The sequence below is a fragment of the Mobula hypostoma genome, chromosome 7 (genome assembly GCF_963921235.1).
Source record: "Mobula hypostoma chromosome 7, sMobHyp1.1, whole genome shotgun sequence".
Taxonomy (NCBI): domain Eukaryota; kingdom Metazoa; phylum Chordata; class Chondrichthyes; order Myliobatiformes; family Myliobatidae; genus Mobula; species Mobula hypostoma.
Window position 1 is genome coordinate 139,624,182 of NC_086103.1, and position 18,477 is coordinate 139,642,658.

At 41.2% G+C, this 18,477-nt stretch overlaps 1 protein-coding gene across 1 annotated transcript in view; it reads right to left on the reverse strand.

The window, feature by feature from the left end:
* The window catches only part of LOC134349587 (uncharacterized), a 58,468-nt gene extending 42,375 nt beyond the window's left edge, over window positions 1–16,093 (reverse strand). Inside the window, exon 1 of the mRNA XM_063054139.1 lies at window positions 15,905–16,093. The gene's annotated coding sequence lies outside the window, so the exon portion shown is untranslated. The remainder of the gene's footprint in view (window positions 1–15,904) is intronic.
* Window positions 16,094–18,477: the final 2,384 nt, after the last annotated feature.

Here is an 18,477-nt window from a genome sequence, read left to right on the forward strand (position 1 = left end):
TTCCACCTCCCCCACTTCATCAACAATTCTTCCTCCTGACTGTACTCTCCCTCCCAGCCACTGTCAAGTTCGTACCTGCTCACCCAAGATGAGTGTGCTTCTCAACTGCTAGTTAGTGCCCTCTCCTTAATAAACTTTTTATATATCTAGCAGACTGCAATAATCTTTGCACACATTTCTCAATCAGAGAATGCACCGGGAAGGTACACAGATTAGATTAGGATTCATTAGAACTTGGAGAATTATAACAATGTGCGAAGTTCAGGATCAAGCAGATATGAGAAAATATTTTTCTCTAACCAGCACAGCCTTCCAACTTGAGAATGGAAATGTTTGAAGTCTGAGAAACAAATATTTTATCCCAGATTTCAACCAGTACTGTAAAGGTACAGGTCTACCATCAGTACATTATAATCTGTAGCAACAGTGAGCACAGTGAGCAGTGAGCACACAATCCTTACAGACCATTTCATTACAACTTTACATTGAGATAGTACAATGGAAAATAACAATATAGAATAAAACTTTAGTTACAGAAAAAGTGCAGTATAGGTAGACAATAAGGTGCAAGACCATAATATAGACTGAGGTTAAGAGTCCACCCCAGCATATTGAGGGTCTGTTCAATAGTCCAATAATAGCAGGATAGAAGCTGTCCTTGAGATTGTGCAACATGCCTTCAGGCTTTTGTAGCTTCTGCCTGATGGGAGGCGGGAGAAGAGAGAATGTCTGGGGTGGGTGGGAGGGATTTGTAATTATGTTGGCTCTTTACCAAGGCAGTGTAAAGTGTAGACAGAGTCCATGGGGGGGGGCGGGGGGGTGTTGGCTGGTTTCCATGATGTTCTGGCCTACGTTCACAATTCAACTTCTTGTGGTCTTCGCTGAACAGTTGACATACTAAGCCATGATGCTTTCTATGGTACATTGATTAAAAATTGGTAAGGGTCAAAGGGAACATACCAAATTTCTTTAGGCTCCTGAGGAAGTACAGGTGCTGGTGCACTTTCTTGGCTATGCTGTTTATTTGGTGGGACCAAGGCAGGATATCAGTGAAACTTTTAATCCTCTCAGCCTCAACACCATTGATGTAAATAGCAGGGTACGTACAGCTCGTCTCTGAAGTCTATGGCCTATCCTTTAGTTCTGCTGACATTGAGGGAAAGGTCATTGTCGTGACAACATGTAACCAGGCATCCCCCCGCCACCCCCACCCCGTACTCCACTTCAACATTTAAGATTTGGCACACTATAGTGATGTCATCTGCGAAGTTGGAAATGAAAGGTTCCAAGTTCTGATATGATACCCTTCATGAACATTAACTGGTTCACAACAATCTGTTGGTGAATATTATGAAATGTGTACACAAGAGCTTCTGCTGATGCTGGAAATCCAGAGTGACTGACTGACAAACACACACACACAATGCTGGAGGAATCTGCAGATGAGGCAGCATCAATGGAAATGAATAAACAGTTGACATTTTGGGGTGAGACCCTTCCTCAGGACAGGAACAGAAGTGGGGGGGGGGAGAAGACATGGTATAGCACATGGGATAAGAAAGTAGGCTCATATTGTGCTACGGAAACTTGTAAACAGTACCTGCATGGCCTATGCATTGTTTTATTTCCTCTCGATGACGTTAACTTTGGAAGGAGGCAGAGTCAACTCATAGCTAACTTACTCCACTACCCATGAGCACTGAGACTTGTACTTTATAATACACTATAGAAAATGTGACAAATCAGTGGATCACATTTCATTTGAAGAGAATGATCCATTTGCATCTCCTCCTTAAGCTCCCATCTACATGTACAGCACTATAATTTTCCAAAGGCCTCTCCTACTTTGTCAGATGGCCAGTTTCTATACTTTATGGATCAATACAGGTCATTACGAAAGTATTTTCCTGACACAAGATCAATGTAATTAATCCTTAATTGTTTATACACTGGGAGTATATCAACCCCAAACTCGTGCATTAAAACATCTTTCGTCAGTGCTCCCTCTTAACACTATTTTAAATGTAACACTATTCTTTTTCCCACCCATACATTACTGAAAAATCCAGAAAGATGCCCAAAGGACATTCTATCTTCAAGTACCCGCTAAGATTCTGTTCCCATACCATCCCCAATCTCTGATTACCTCAGAAGAGGGCATGGCATCAATGAGGAAGCTATATTTTGTTGGGTGGGTGGGGGGTGTGGGGGGAGAGAGGGAAAGTAGTAGTAATGCAGAAATGACCCCGTCCCAATTAGCACAAGATGCCTTCAGCCCTGCAGTAGCTAGCAAATCCATCTTCATCCACAGTTCCAGTCTCCCAAACACTTGTTTGTATGTAATGGTGTGTCTATAAGTCAAGTGTTCATAACCTGGGATGGAACTGCATAATACTTTATGCCACATTTCTGTCAAGGAGGTCCAATAGAGGAACAGTAATCTGCCTCTGAACTTACCTCAACAAGAAGGGGCCCAGAAAGAGCATAGAACTAAGAGCCGCAAATTGTATGGTGGTCATTATAAATTATTCCATGAATAGGTTAGGGTTAAATCAGGTCTGTCAGGAGTTTGTGGGTGGTGTGGCTCGAAGGGCTAGTAGGGCCTATTCTGCATTTTATCTCTCTAAGTAAATAAACTACTATAAGAATAACCTTCTTGCAAATATGAAAAAAGTTGCAGTAAATGCACCTGCAAAGTAGTTTCAATGATTACTTCTGAAGTACACTTTGGTCATAAAAGAATGATAGCCATAAAGCCCACAAACAGCAAGCATAAAACAGAACCTCAATTGGTTTCATTGTACTCTAACCAATGCAAATAAAAATCAATCCAGACTCTTGCTCTGGGCTAATATGTGGAGATTTTCCACATGATCAGACAGCTACCCGAAGGATTGCAAAGCAATCCTCTCCTAGTTGCATCAGTTTACTTTCATTTCCTGGAGTGGAATTGAGTCAACAAATGAGAAATTAATGTTAAGATAGAAGAGCTGCTTATGGCAAACCATCCATGACTGTAGCATTTGGCTTCATTCCAAGCATTAGGAAATTCCATTAATTTTTAAACTAATTGGGTACACACAACTAACCAAGAGTGTCCAACTCCATCCAATCTCAGAGTTGTTAGTTTCTGGGAGAGGAGCGGAAGTGGCGACACTATTGGTTCTATCCGAGGTATCATAATAGCCCTTTCTTTGCTTTTTTTTCCTCTTAGTTTTTCTTTAGTTTGGGTAGATTAGTTTTTTTGGGGGGGATTTTTTTTTCCTTTTTCTTTTTTTTATGATATTTTATATTTTATGTATACTCCTTATATATTTTGTTGTTAATCTGTGTGATTTTGGGATGTTTCTAACTAGGTGTTACCTGACTGTAAACAATAATTATCAATTAATATAATCCCAATTACTCTGTACTTAATTTTTGTAATGTGTTTGTTGTTGAAACTGATAAAAAGATTGAAAAAGAAAGAGAGAGTTGTTAGTTTCTCTTTCTAATTAACATGTCAGGTCATTGCCTGATTTGTGCATATTTTGCCTCTTGGGTGGGTGATGTGTCAAAATAGTGCCCTGATAGAATACTTAATAATATCTTCAATCTTTTTACTCAATCCACGTGCAAGCAAAGTCAAACTAAATTTTCAGTTATTGACTTTGAAATACTTTCTTAATGACACTTAAATAAGACTACAATCCAGATCCAGGTTTCATAAATGTGCACTTTTGTATGAAAATTCTTTGCTTTGACTCCAGATAGCATTTCATTTCTTTCAACTAAGAAATGTACACTTACAACCCAATGGCTGTATATTTTCACTGGGCATTTAGAGAGTTGTTTCCATTGCCATATCTTTCAACAATTAGAGAATGCAATAATAGATAAAAGGAGAAGTAAGGGAAACCTATAAGCCAAGAGTGATGATGGTCTGCAACATTCTTTTCCAAGCTGTTGGAAACCAAGGCACACAAAGTTTCAAAGAACAACCTGATAGATATTTGAAGGAAAATGATCTATGGGCTCTGGGAAAAGAACGGTGGTGGTGGTTGTGGTAGTGTTCTGGAACTGAATGAATTCTTCTGCGAAGAGTTAACAAATTCAAATGACCTAATGATCACCTTCTCTGCTGTAGTTATTCTAGATGGAAGAATTTGGTCTAGCAGCAACAGATATTACAGACTGGCCATGCTTTTTGACTTGGTTTAACAACTAAATCCTTAGTGCTCCATTCTGCACTTTAGTGTAGGTTCCAATTTCTAGAACTGAATGAGTGAAAGGGAAGGAAAGGATCACACACAACAAATGCTGGTGAACGCAGCAGGCCAGGCAGCATCCTGCTGCATTCACCAGCATTTTTTGTGTGTGTTGCTTGAATTTCCAGCATCTGCAGATTTCCTCATGTTTGCGAAAGGGAAGGATCGTTATCTTGTCCTGTCAAAGAGACCATTAAAGAACGATACCTTTTCATTTCTACTTGTTCAGATTGTTACTCCTATCAAACACCAAGATTCTGAAAAAAATGTGTTTCATTGACAGGCAATCTACAACAGACAACATGCTTGCTTTGAAGTAATACAGATAAACAACAGTTTTGCAAATTTGCTGCTATTGCACCATCTAGTGTGGCAAGTCAGCAGGTTCATCTTGAGCAACACAAACTGCTGGAGGAACTCATCTATGGAAATGAATAAACAAACGGTCGACACTTCAGACAGAGACCCTTCGTCAGGACTAGAAAAGAAGGGGGAATATGCCAGAATAAAAAGGTGGGGGGGGGGAAGAGAGGAAGGGGGATAGCCAGGTGATAGGTGAAACCAGGTGGATAGGAAAGGAAGGACTGGAGAGGAAGGAATCTGATAGGGGAAAGGGAATGAGGAGGGGAGGTGATACGCAGATGAGTAGTAAGAGGCCAGAGTGGGGAACAGAAGAGGGGAGGGGGTGGGAAAAAACCAGAAGGAGAGATCGATATTCATGCCATCAGGTTGGAGGCTACCCAGACAGTATTAAAGGTGTTGCTCCTCCACCTTGTAGGTGGCCACATCTTGGCACAAGAGGCGGCTATGGACTGAAATAGGAAACAAAATTAAAATGTTTGGTCACCAGAAAGTCCCACTTTTTAATCTTAATGGATTGTGTTTTATGTACATATTGAAGTACACAGCAGGGGGTGACTGCTGATGCAAAGGAAACATTTGGTTTTTGTTGATTCATCTACTATTCATGTGAAGGACAGTTTGCTATTAACAAATTAGGAATATGTAGGTGGATGACCTGGAAATGCAAGACAATTTATCTGCAGCAGTGATAATGATAGATACTTAATCCTGTGCACATGATGCAAGCAGGGCCATCACCACCTAAACTAGGAAAATAACTGGGAGCAATAAATGCAGGAAATATTAAGATGTATGTGGCATCTTTGGACAGAGAGTCTGAGTAATGTAGCAGGTTAGTGATTCAGAGCTGGGAAAATTTGAAAACTTAAAACTTATTTCTTCCCAGTTCTAATGAAAATTCATCAGCCTGAAACAGGTATAGTAACTGCTAATAATTAAGGCATTATCTCCTCTATTTCATGTTTCTAGCTCTGCACTATTTTAATTTTGAATCTTATAGTTTGTGAATTATCTGGTTCATTCACACAAGGATATTTTATGTAATATACCCAAATCCTAAAAAGTTATCTTACACTTCTGGGTACATTACAATATACTTTACTAATATTTTTCATTCTCACACAACATAAGACAAGTCTGTGTCAACCCTCGATGTTCTCAGCTTCATTCTTTCACTTGTTATCTGTAACATCTTTTCTATCAGCTCCCCTAGATTTTTATGGTATCCAATCGAATCAGGGGCAGCTTACAATAACCAATTCACACCTTTGAGATAGACAGTAAAACTGTAGCACCCAAAGGAAACACATTAGATCACAGGGAAAACTTCAAACTCTATACAGACAACTCTATTAGACTCATATCTGGGTTACTAGAGCCATTTACTTGAATTCCAAACGTTAACCTACTATTAAATGATTAATTGCAATTACCCTGACCTTGCATGTGTCGAACAGGCATTCACTTCAAATATATTCAAGCAAAAGGAAAGTAAAAGTTAAGCATGCTCACATGCAGCACTTAATAACCATTCCATTGGCTTGGGGCCAAGTTCCAGTACTGTTGCAGACAAAGATTCTACAGAGGAAACAATAAAAGGAAAAAAACTTCCACGTCAACAAAAATAGCTATGTATATTGCCTGAATATAAATAATTATGATCCATAAATATTTTGTGGATTTCCCTCCTACAAGAACAATTGCAATTTTACTGTTAATCAGTATCTCAGGTGTTTGTCAAACTCTAAACTGTTTTGTAGCTACAGTCTATATATTACTGTTTATGGTCAACAGTAATTCCCAGAGTGTTGATGGTGGTGGTTGTCTTGATTTTAATAATACCCAGGGCCACAGAATATCAAGGTGATTAATTTTTTTCTTGCAGCAAGTCATCACCTGCAACTTTTTGGTGTAAATATTACCTATCACGTACGTCAGTTACTACATCTGAATGTGTCGTTTCATTTGCTAAAGACTTGCAAATAGAATTGAACATAGTGCACTGATGATTGCACACTGACACCTAATGGAATAATGTTATTGATGAAGTATCTGAAGGACTGGGACATAGATGCTGCCCCAAGGAATTTCTGTAGTGATGTTCTAGACTTTGATGATTGGTGTCCAACAATCACAACTTTCTTCTTTAGTGGGAAATTTTAGAGTAATTTTTCAATGATGCCCATTGACTGTAGAGTCCTTTGATGCCATACGTTATCAAAATGCTACCTTGAGGCCAAGGACAGTGACTTTCATTTCACCTGTGGAATTCGGTTGTTTGGTCCACATTTGGATCATGGCTGCAACAAGGTATGGAGCCAAGTGGTCCTGGTGAAACCTAGAACTGCCATTTTCAGCCTATTATTGGCAAGTTCCAACTGATGGTACTGTTAATAGTTCATTACATCACTTTACTGATGAGTTGTCCTGTTCTGTTGTTGCTAGAGCATACTCGGTGATTTGTCGACATTATCAGGTTGATGTCAGTGTTGTAGGGACAGCTGGCTGTGGAACGCTGGTTGTCTGGTCCCATCGCCACTCCTGATTTCTGTGCCCCTTGTCACTCTTTGATATCACATGGTATGGATTAAAGTGAATCAAGGCTGGATTCTGACAGTGCATATCTAGGAGACAGATCATCTCTTTGGCATTTGTGGCTGAACATGACTGTGAATGCTTTAGCAGAAGTCATAGTTTCAATATTGACCTTACCATTATCCAGGATAGACATATTCTTGGACCTTTTCCTCCCGTTAACTGGTTATTCAACACCATTCAGTACTAGAATTTTAATCTGACCCACTGGTTCTGAGAGTGTTGTAAATGATGTCTTTGCCTTTTGCATATATAGTCTTTGCATATATGTACTGTAATTTATATTTTGAGTATAGGCTCCATTTACAGTAATTAAAACACGATGCATGAGATTGTGAAAAATAACAATGAGGCTAACAGTATATATTATCACTTGGAAAATCAGTGGTCTTACAGGTAAAGGGATTGACGTGGTCAATCCCAGGAATCAGTAGCCCCAAGGACCTGAATGCAATGCTGCAAGAAAATCAGTAACTAATGAACAGTGAAGATCAATAAATCAATCTACAAATACAAAATGTGATAGAGATTCACTTTTAATTTCTCAGTCTATGTTGCCACGGCCTTGGATCTTATTCACCTACCTGCATTGCTTTTTCTCCAACTGTAACACTACAGTCTGCCTCACTATTGCTTTTACTTTTGTTCTCCTTTGAAGTACTTGTTTGTTATGATTTGGTCTGGACAGCATGCATAATAAAGCTTTTCAGCTGCATTTCAGTACATGTGATAATAAATCAATGATCAATCCCTACCAATGGCTCCATTCTAGTTAGACATTGGTTAATTCACCACACCCTCATCACACACCAACCAAAAGTCGATTCTCGTGTCCAACACGCGTACACTGCAGTGAATTCACTTGGGGAAATGGTGCAAATTTCAAACACATTTCCCAGAGTTCGCTCATCTCTCAGCTACACAGCCAATTCTCCAAAACAGAATACACAATACATAGTACTTAGATGTTTTGTCCTCTAACAGGATAAAGATGGTACGCAATTAGAAGGGGAAGACTACAGGTAGACTGGTGTGCCTCATGTCCTCCTTACTCTCTCTTCCCACCCCTCCTATCTTTTTATTCTGGGTGCTGCCCCCTTCCTTTCCAGTCCTGATGAAGGATCTCTGCCTGAAACATCGACTGTTTATTCTCCTCCATAGATGCTGCCTGATCTGCTGAGATCCTTCAGTTTTTTTTCCTGTGTTGCTCCAGATTTCCAGCATCTGCAGAATCCGGTGTTACAGAAAATAATGTTGTTCATTATTAGGTTTGGGAATTACTGAAGTTGAGGTCCAAGTCTGTTCAAAGATTTAGATACCCTGAGCCAATCACCACTCTCGCATCTTGCACACACCGACTCACGTTTCTGATATACAATATGCAAATTGTTTGTGGGGCTTCCCTTATCCTCCCCAACCCCAAGCAATTCTTACCATTCCCAAGTTTCATTTACTGAACAAATGAAATCTTATGTACAGCAATTTACCATCAATTCAATAATTGCAGCTACAAGGACAGATAGTGACTATTTTAGAGAGCAGCAGAGAGAGGGAAAGCCACATGTGGTGTCAGTAGCTCGAAAGCTAGGTGGGGGAAATAGTACAGATGTTAGCATTAAAGCATTAAAGGACATTATTTACGGATGAGGTCTTCATGCAAGGTACTAGAGCTGATTTGTGTATAAAATAAAACAGATCGTGGGTGGGAACCCTTCCAGAAAGCCTGTATGAAACAAAGTTCAAAGTACATTTATTATCAAAGAATGTACAAATTATACAACCTTCCAATTCGTTTGCTCACAGGTAGACACATGAAACCCAGAAGAACCCAATGGAAAAAAAAGTACAAAAATAAAAGACCAACACCTGATGTGCAAAAAAAACCCACAAATCATGCAAACAACAATCCAAACCAAAAATTGAGGAGTATGGAACAGTCCAATACCACAAAGATTGGATGCTACCTTTTCTTGCATGGACTTGATGTTGAACTTTGGTCATATATTTTGGGGTAAATCATGACAAGCACCCGCATTGCAGAAGTAGCAGCTACGCTAATGTGTCAGTTCTATAGTGGAAACTCAGATGGTTTATCTGTTTGGTGCAACGTAAACACAATCTGCTACTCTCACTGCTCTGGATGCCAATGTGCAAAGGATATAACAGCCGTCCAGCAATGCCCTCAAACATAATGCTGCCCAGGAAAATGGCACAAAGTCCACTGGATATGCATTTACTGGGCTGGTACCATGTAGCAACCTTAGGGCAGAAACGGCACAAGGGCAAGCAGATGAACTATGTCATTTACAATTCTGATCTGTGCTGGGAATTTTAGAGTATTGTTTATTTTTGCAGTGCAACCAAATGACCATGATCAGTGGCACAGGAGCAATGAAGTGTGAAGCTATTGAGTGAGAGACTAGGATCGCCCTTGCTAGTCTGTGAAGTTACCTCCTACTACAACAAGATAACAATATCAAGAGGACAGAGATGGAAAAGTGAGTCACAGTTTAAATAACACACTGAAGCGAGAAAGTTGAATTTAATCGGATTGTGTTTCTGTGTAAGTATTAGACAGTATTATTGCATCTGCCAAGAAGGCCCACCAGCGCCTTTCCTTCCTGAGAAAACTAAAGAAACTTGGCCTATCCCCTAAAACCCTCACTAATTTTTATAGACGCACCATAGAAAGCATTCTTCCAGGGTGCATCACAACCTGGTATGGAAGTCGTCCTGTCCAAGACCGGAAAAAGCTGCAGAAGATCGTGAACACGACGCAGCACATCACACAAACCAATCTTCCATCCTTGGACTCACTTTACACCGCACGCTGTCGGAGTGGTGCTTCCAGGATAATCAAGGACACGACCCACCCAGCCTACACACTTTTTGTCCCTCTTCCCTCCGGGAGAAGGCTCAGGAGCTTGAAGACTCGTACGGCCAGATTTGGGAATAGCTTCTTTCCAACTGTGATAAGACTGCTGAACGGATCCTGACCCGGATCTGGGCCGTACCCTCCAAATATCCGGACCTGCCTCTCGGTTTTTTTGCACTACCTTACTTTCCATTTTTCTATTTATGCTTTATAATTTAAATGTTTAATATTTACTAATTTTTACTATTTTTAATGTTTAATATTTGTAATCCAGGGAGCAGAAAGCGCAGAATCAAATATCGCTGTGATGATTATATGTTCTAGTACCAATTGTTTGGCAACAATAAAGTATAAAGTATGTAAAGTATGTGCCAGTACTTTTGAAATGTATGGGCCACATTCAGGGCTCATAATCCCTCGAGCCTTTTCCCTCCACTTACCCATCAAAACATCTCTTAAATGTTATGATTGTACCTGCCTCGACCACTTCCTCTAGCAGCTCATTACGTGTATTCATTACTCTCTGTGTAAAGAGATTACCTCTCAGATCTCTTTAAATCTTTCCCCTTTTATCTTGTACCTGGACCCTCTAGCTTTTCCAATCCTGGAGAAAAGACTGACCATCCACCGTATTCATACCTAGCATGATTTTGTGAACACTTTGAGGTCACCTCTCATTCTCCTATGCTCCAAGGAATAAAGTTCCAGTGTGGCCAACCTCTCCCTGTAACTCCGGTCCTCTGTCAAGGCAGTCTCTTCACAAATCTCTTCTGCACCCTCTCCAGCTTGGCAATGTCTTTCCTATAACAGGGTGACCAAAACTGTACACAATATGCCAAGTGTGTCTCACTAACAACTTGTATAACTGTAACATAATACCCCTACTCCTGAACTTATTGACCTGACTGAAGGTCAACACGCTAAACGAGCTTTTTCATCATCCGATCTATTGCGTGGTGACGTTCAGTGAACTGTGCACCAGCACTCCGAGGCCTTTCTGTGCCACAACAGAAGGCCGAGGCAATCTATTTCCACGTTGTGTCAATCTCGCCTACTGACACATGCTCGTCAACATCTTCAAGGCCTGAAATCTGCTTTTAAGCTGAATAGTGAGGACAGATCTTACACTGGTGTCCTTGAGCTTATCGGCATCAAATTGTCTCTACATGGACTCTGGTCCCATCCGTTGGGTGAGCATTATGTCAGTTTGTGGATTTCACGGTGTGGAAAGAGGGTCCCTCCTATGACCAGATTGGTGGAACTTTGTGCCATGAATCATCTTCCACTATTGTTATTCCTCATTCCACATCCATGTGTGCCCATGAGACTACTGAAGTGGGAGTTGTTAATTCCCACTTTGACATTTAGATCTCCCATGATGATGATTTTGTCAAGGTGTGGTTTTAACTCTACCTCTGATTGCAGCTGTTCACAGAAGACATCCTTTTCTTCAATGTCACTAACGATCATAGCACTGGATCACTTTCTTCCAGTGTTCCCTTTCATAGTTATGCAACACACATCAAAGTTGCTGGTGAACGCAGCAGGCCAAGCAGCATCTATAGGAAGAGGTACAGTCGACGTTTCGGGCCAAGACCCTTCGTCAGGACTAACTGAAAGAAGAGCTAGTAAGAAATGTGAAAGTGGGAGGGAGAGGGGGAGATCCAAAATGATAGGAGAAGACAGGAGGGGGAGGGATGGAGCTAAGAGCTGGACAGTTGATTGGCAAAAGGGATATGAGAGGATCATGGGACAGGAGGCCCAGGGAGAAAGAAAAGGAGGAGGGGGGAAAAAACCCAGAGGATGGACAAGGGGTATAGTGAGAGGGACAGAGGGAGAAAAAGGAGAGAGAGAAAGAATGTGTGTATATAAATAAATAACAGATGGAATACCTCTTCCTATAGATGCTGCCTGGCCTGCTGCGTTCACCAGCAACTTTGATGTGTGTTGCTTGAATTTCCAGCATCTGCAGAATTCCTTGTGTTTGCACCTTTCATAGTTATGTTCACTTGCTTCCCTTTCAGTCTGACTCTCAGAGTACAGTTGATTGGTTTCCACTCCAGCAAGCACTTCTTAATGCCTTTCTTCACCATCATGATGCTGACCATCTTCCCTTTCCAAGTAGACAATTGTTTCACCCGTTGCTGCCTTTAGTCTGTGGGACCCTGTTCATTTACTTTCTCTGATGCCTAGTATAGGTAGGCTGTAACAATGCACCTCTGCAGTTATTTGTGCTAGCTTGCCAGTGTTGTATATGGTTCGTACATACCAGAAACTAACTTTGGAATTGGTCTTGGTGTTCAGGGCTTCCTTCATCATGCCAGTAGCTTCCCTCATGGCTTTCACTATAGTCAGCCATGCAAGTCCTAGGTGGAGGCTCAGAAATACTTCTGCACACAGATGTACAAGGATTTTTCATTGCTGTTTCTGTAAAAGTTTTGTTTGACTAGTTGGGGTTGTTAGCCCTGAGCTGAACTGCTGACCCTGGAGGACCAGTGGACCACTCTTAGTCTGGTCCCTACCCTTTGACCAGTTGGCATGGGTGACCCTACCAAGAGGCACAGCACAAGGCCCTGACTCCAGCCAGCATAGCTCTCTGGGTCATTGAGACACACAAGCTTCCAAGCCACAAGGTTTTGGTCCTTTAGGAGACGTCCTTGTTCAGGCAGGAGTTAATGCTGGCCATCACCAATCTCTCAAAGTACTTCATCACAGTAGATGCAAGTGCTACCAGGTGGTACTCATTCACCCTGCTCTTCAGCGATGGAATGATTAATGCCTTTTTGATAAAGGTGCAAACTTCTGACTGCAACAGTGAGAGTTGAAGATGTCCTTGAACACACCACCCAATTGGTCACACAGATTTTCAATATTCTGTCAGGTACACCATCAGGACATGACCTTTCACCTTCTTGCAGGATGTTCTGATATTAGCTTCCGAGACAGATCACAAGGTCGCCAGATGCTGTGGGGATTTGTACAGGTGTAGTATCATTCTCCCTTTCAAAATGTGCATAGAAGGCATTGAGTGCATCAGAGAGTGAAGCATCTCTAATTTGTGCTGTTAGGTTTTGTCTTATAGGAAGTAATGGCATGCAAACACAACCACAGCTGATATGCATTCTGCTGTGTCTCTTAACTTCACAAGGAATTGCCTATTCCACTCTCTCGATGGCGCTCTGTAGGTCACACCTGGGCTTCTTGTGGGGCTCTGGACTGCCAGCTTTGAACACCAGATTTAGTTATCAGCAGACTGAATTTCCTGATTCATCCACGGCTTTTGGTTTGGGTATGTCCTCGAAGGCACACATTCATCCAGGCAGGTCTTGATGAATTTTGTGATGACCATGGCATATGCATTCAGACTTGAAGATGAATCCCTGAATATTGCCCAGTCCACCGATTCACAGCAGTCCTGTAAGCACTCTTCCACCTCCCTTTGCAATCCTCACCATTGGTGCCACAGTCCTCAGTCTCTGCCTACGCCAAAGTGCATCAAATCAAATCCAAGTTGAAAACCATTTTCCATTCTTCAGCCCAACTCCCTAGCTGACTAAGATCTTTCTGTATTTCATTGCAACCCGCTTTACTATACACAAACTTGCTAATACATTGTTTTGCCCACTTGATTCCCTTCCCCAGCCTGCTCTTGAACTTCTCATATTTTGAGAGATTCATTTGTACCCAGCTGCCTAAACAATATGTATGACCAGAGGTTTGGTATCCCCCATCAGCCAGGGTTCACTGGACTTTGTATGTCTACATTTCACCCCAACAGAAAGGTGCTGTCCTAGACTCGACTCCTTTAAAAGCCTCCACCTGTTGCCTTTAACACGAGTCACCCAGTCAGCCCCAGCTAAATCCAGTTGGCCATTCTCCAGTTCAGGACTTTAAGCTGTAGACCTGTTCTACCTTTTCCATAACAATTTTAAAACTAATAGAATTGTAGTCACTTTTAGCCACATACTCAAATTTTCACAGATAACTCATTTCTCTTGAATATTAATACAACACATATATTTACCACAATTAGAAAAACACGCTACAGTTTTTTTCCTTTGTTATATTTTGGAACATTGCCATGAACTTATGAGGCAACAAAAAAAAATTCTCAATTTAGAAGTTACCCTACGCACTATTTTGGAATTGCAAGGCATGCTTTTTTCCTTGGATAATCTGGAACATATCTTATGATTACTGGAGCTGACAACACAAGGAGTTTACCTTTCTGAATCACATGCCACAATGTTCCTGAAGTCTTGCCTTTTTACTAGTTAATTTAGCAAATGAGTGTGAGAGTAAAACATCCAGAGTTACTGAATTTTGTCATATCCCTTTACCAACAAACATTCATAAAAGATTAGGTGTCCAGTTAAACCCAGGGCACACAGATCACTTTTCCAGCAATTATACTGACCTGTAATTCACTGTTCAAAATACATACAGTAGGTAACTATATATGTATGAGTTAATAGATTAAACAAAAGTGCCAACCTTTCCAAAGTTTTCATTGACAAAATGACAAGCGTTATTAGCTTTACCAGAGTGATCCCAGGCAAGTTTAGTTTTTTTTTGTATCGACAGGGTGGTAAAGAAGGTGTAATGTATGTTTGCCTTTATTAGTTGAGGCATTGAGTTCAAGAGTCAGGACGTTATTTTGCAGCCTTTAACTCTGGTTACATTGCTTCCAGTTCAGGTTGAACCATTAGAGGAAAGATGTGGAGCTATGGAGAAGGTTCAGCAGGTTGCTACAAGGAGAAGTTGTACAAACTAGGGTGGCTTTCCTTAGTGTGGCAGAGGCCAAGGGAAGCCTGATAGACATTTATAAAATGTTGTGAGGCATAGAAACATTTTCTTCCCCTAGTGTCATAATGTCTAATACTAGAGGTAATGCAGTCTAATACTAGAGGTAATGCATGTAAGGGAAGGGGGGAAAAGTTCAAATGAGATCTGTGGGCAACCAATATTCCACTCCACTCTGCAGTGTGCTGCCAAGGGTAGTGGGGGATGGAGATACAGTAGAGGCATACAAGGGACTCATAGACATGTGAACATCTAGACAATAAAGGAGTATAGACTAAGGGTTTTGGTGATATTAGTTTAATGTGGCATAACAACATGGGCCAAAGGGCCGGTTCCTGTGTTGTTCAGTAATTTTCTACTCCCACTTTTGACATTTCTCCCTGGAGTGTTCCATGTTCCTGATAAGTGCAGCTAAAGCATTCCTGGAGTACTGTACTGTATAGGGTGTTTTTACAACAGGGCCACTACCAGGTGGTGGAGGCCTCCACAGGAGGAATCAAATCTCCTATGTTTCACCATTATTCTTTGCTGAGACACGCCAAGTTTGGAACCAAAAGTACTGTAATATCATCTCCAATTTTTGTACAACTTTCACCTTCCTGAGAATGAGGAGACTGGCCTGATTTTTAAAAAATTCTCAGCAACGATAACAAAAAAGTTAGCAAACACCTTTTGAAGATTAGCGAACAGGCCACGGAATTCGTGATTTCACCACAATCCCCACAATCGATCCAAATGATTACAATGGATGTAAGCTACAAATAAACTTCTAAGCAGAAAACTTATAATAATTAGTTTGAAAAGTAGTGACTCCACCTTACAAAAACATTCATAACTGGTTCGTACAGGTCTTAAAATGTTGCTACTCAACCCTTATGTCTTCGAACTTAAGATATCACGCCACCACTTACGCAGCAACAAATCCACGTAGAAAACTAGTTAAACTCGCTAATTGCAGGTGCAAATTTAACTTACTGCTATTAACAATTAATTGAAATATCTTGTCACTTAATTAACGCACCGTCTGTCTCCCCTCTGCTCGATTTGCAGGGCAAAGCTCCGCTTCAGACTCGAGCACACGGCACAGACTGCCCTGATCGAGGAATGAGGAAGCTATTTCTTAGCGCGCTCACATTCTTCACCAAACTCCCCCGAGTTGAAAAGTTAGAGACCATATGCCAGGCTGCACGGATCGTCACCTTTCAGTAGCTGGACGCCTTCAAAGTAATAAGTCAAATTCTCGCAAACAAAAATTCTGCTGGAAGTAGGAGGGTCAGGGACACTCCCAACCCTTAAGGAGGCTCATCACCCATATTTTTCCATGACATTTTCTTCGGTCAGTAATTGAGGAACCCCTGCGAAATGCAACTAGTCAAAACCCGATAAAGAGGAGCGTGTTGAAGTTTATTGAAGTTCGCAAATACCGTAGCACACCGTTTTCCACATTTCCGATTATTTCTAGAGTAAAATCTATTTGTAAACATATATGTCAATCGTAAAGCTTTAGAATTCAGTCAACAAACGAGAAATTTTTATAATTCAAGTGAGAGCTTTTATCAACAGCAAATGGCCGCACCCTAATTCCGATGATTTAAAAAAATATCTTTCTTTCCTTTTGCTCTTGAAAGATAAAAAGCACACCATAACAGACTGCTGGTGGAAAAGGTGAATTCAGAGTTCTCAGGGATTCCTTCAGTTCGTATCCATCGGAGAATCATTTGCCGTTAACGCCTCCTCCATGAAGACAATGGCGTCATTAGCAAGTAAAAATATCACATTAAAACGGCTCATCGTATACCTTTCAGTTAATTGCTTGATAACAGTTAACTCTTTGAGTGCATGTGTGGTATTGAAGCGCCAGCTGCCGTGCTGAAATCAACATGACAGAAATTAACTCAAATGCACTAAGGAACTGTATAAAACACATTTTGGAGAGTTCATTCTCTATAATGGGGCAACTAGGTCAATTGTATAAATAATACAATTTTAACACTTTGTAACAATTCAGGACAGAAATAAATACAGTACACAATCGGGATTCTGTTAGAGTTCCACAAAATACAATTAGTTTAAAAAGCCACTTGAAGCTAACCAAATCAATAAAAGAAACCACCAATTTCCCTTCTCTGTCCCGCAGAGCCGGTCCTCACCTTCAACGATTTTTCCTTCGCCTCCTCCCATTCTCCAGACTGCCTCCAGAGGTGTAGCCGCGGGCACCCGCATGGGCCCTAGATATGACTGCCTTTCGTTGGTTACGTGGAACAGTCTATGTTCCAAGCTTTCCTCGGTAATGCTCCCCAGCTCTTCCTCCCTATAGTGAACGCCTGCATTGGTGCTACTTCATGTGTTTCTGTCATTCCTTCCAAATTCTACATTAGGGGTAATTTACGGTAGCCAATTAAACTACTAGGTGCACATCTTGGTGTATCTGGAAGGGAAATAGAACACATGGGGAGGGGAATACAGTAACAGACCATTTGGCCCACACCGTTGTGCCAAACCAGCTAAAAAGCAAATTAAAAACACCCAAACGCTAATCTCTCCTACCTACACCATGCCCATATCCTTCATCTTCCTTACAGCCATGTGTCTATCCAAATGTCTCTTAAAAGCCTCTAATGTTTTTGTTTCTACTGCCACACAAGGCAGCGCATCCCAGGCATCCACAACTCTGAGTAAAAAGCTTACCCCTCGCCTCCCCTTTGAGCCCACACCCCCTCACCTCCAATGCATGCCCTCTGGTATTAGACATTTCAATCCTGGGAAACAAATACTATCTCTCCACTCTATCGATGTCTCTCATAATCTTATAAACCTCGATCAGATATCCCCTCAGTCTCTGACACTTCAGAGAAAACAACCCAAGTTTATCCAGCCTCCCTCTCGTGCTAGCACACATCCTCTAAACCAGGCAGCATCCTGCAAACCTCTTCTGCACTCTCTCCAAAGCCTCAACATCCTTTCTACAGCGGGAGTGACCGGAACTGTATGCAATACTCCAGATGTGGCCTAACCAGAGTTTTATAAAGTTGCAACGCAGCCTCCTGACTTTTAAACTCAAAGCCGTGACTAATAAAAACAAGCATTCCATAAGCCTTCTTAACCACCTTATCGACCTGTGTAGCCACTTTCAAGGAGCTATGAACTTAGACCCTAAGATCTCTCTGCTTAGCAATACTGTTGAGGACCTTGTCCTTAACAGTGTTCTGTCTCCTTGCATTCACCCTACCAAGGTGCAACACCTCACATTTACCTCACTCCATCTGCCATTTCTCAGCCCATATCTGCAACTGATATATATTGTGCTGTATTCTTTGCTAGTCTTCTACATTGTCCACAATTCCACCAATCCTGGTATCATCCGCAAATATACTAACCCATCCTTCTACATTTTCATCCAGGTCATTTTATATACATTACAAACAGCAAAGGTTCCAGCACAGATCCCTGCAGAACTCCATTAATTACAGGCCCCCAGCTCAAATAAAAACGTTCAAACCCTCTATTTTCCATGTGCATGCCAATTCTGAATCCAAACAGCCAATTTGGTACAGGTCCCATGCATCTCAATCTTCTGGATTAGCCTCCCATGAG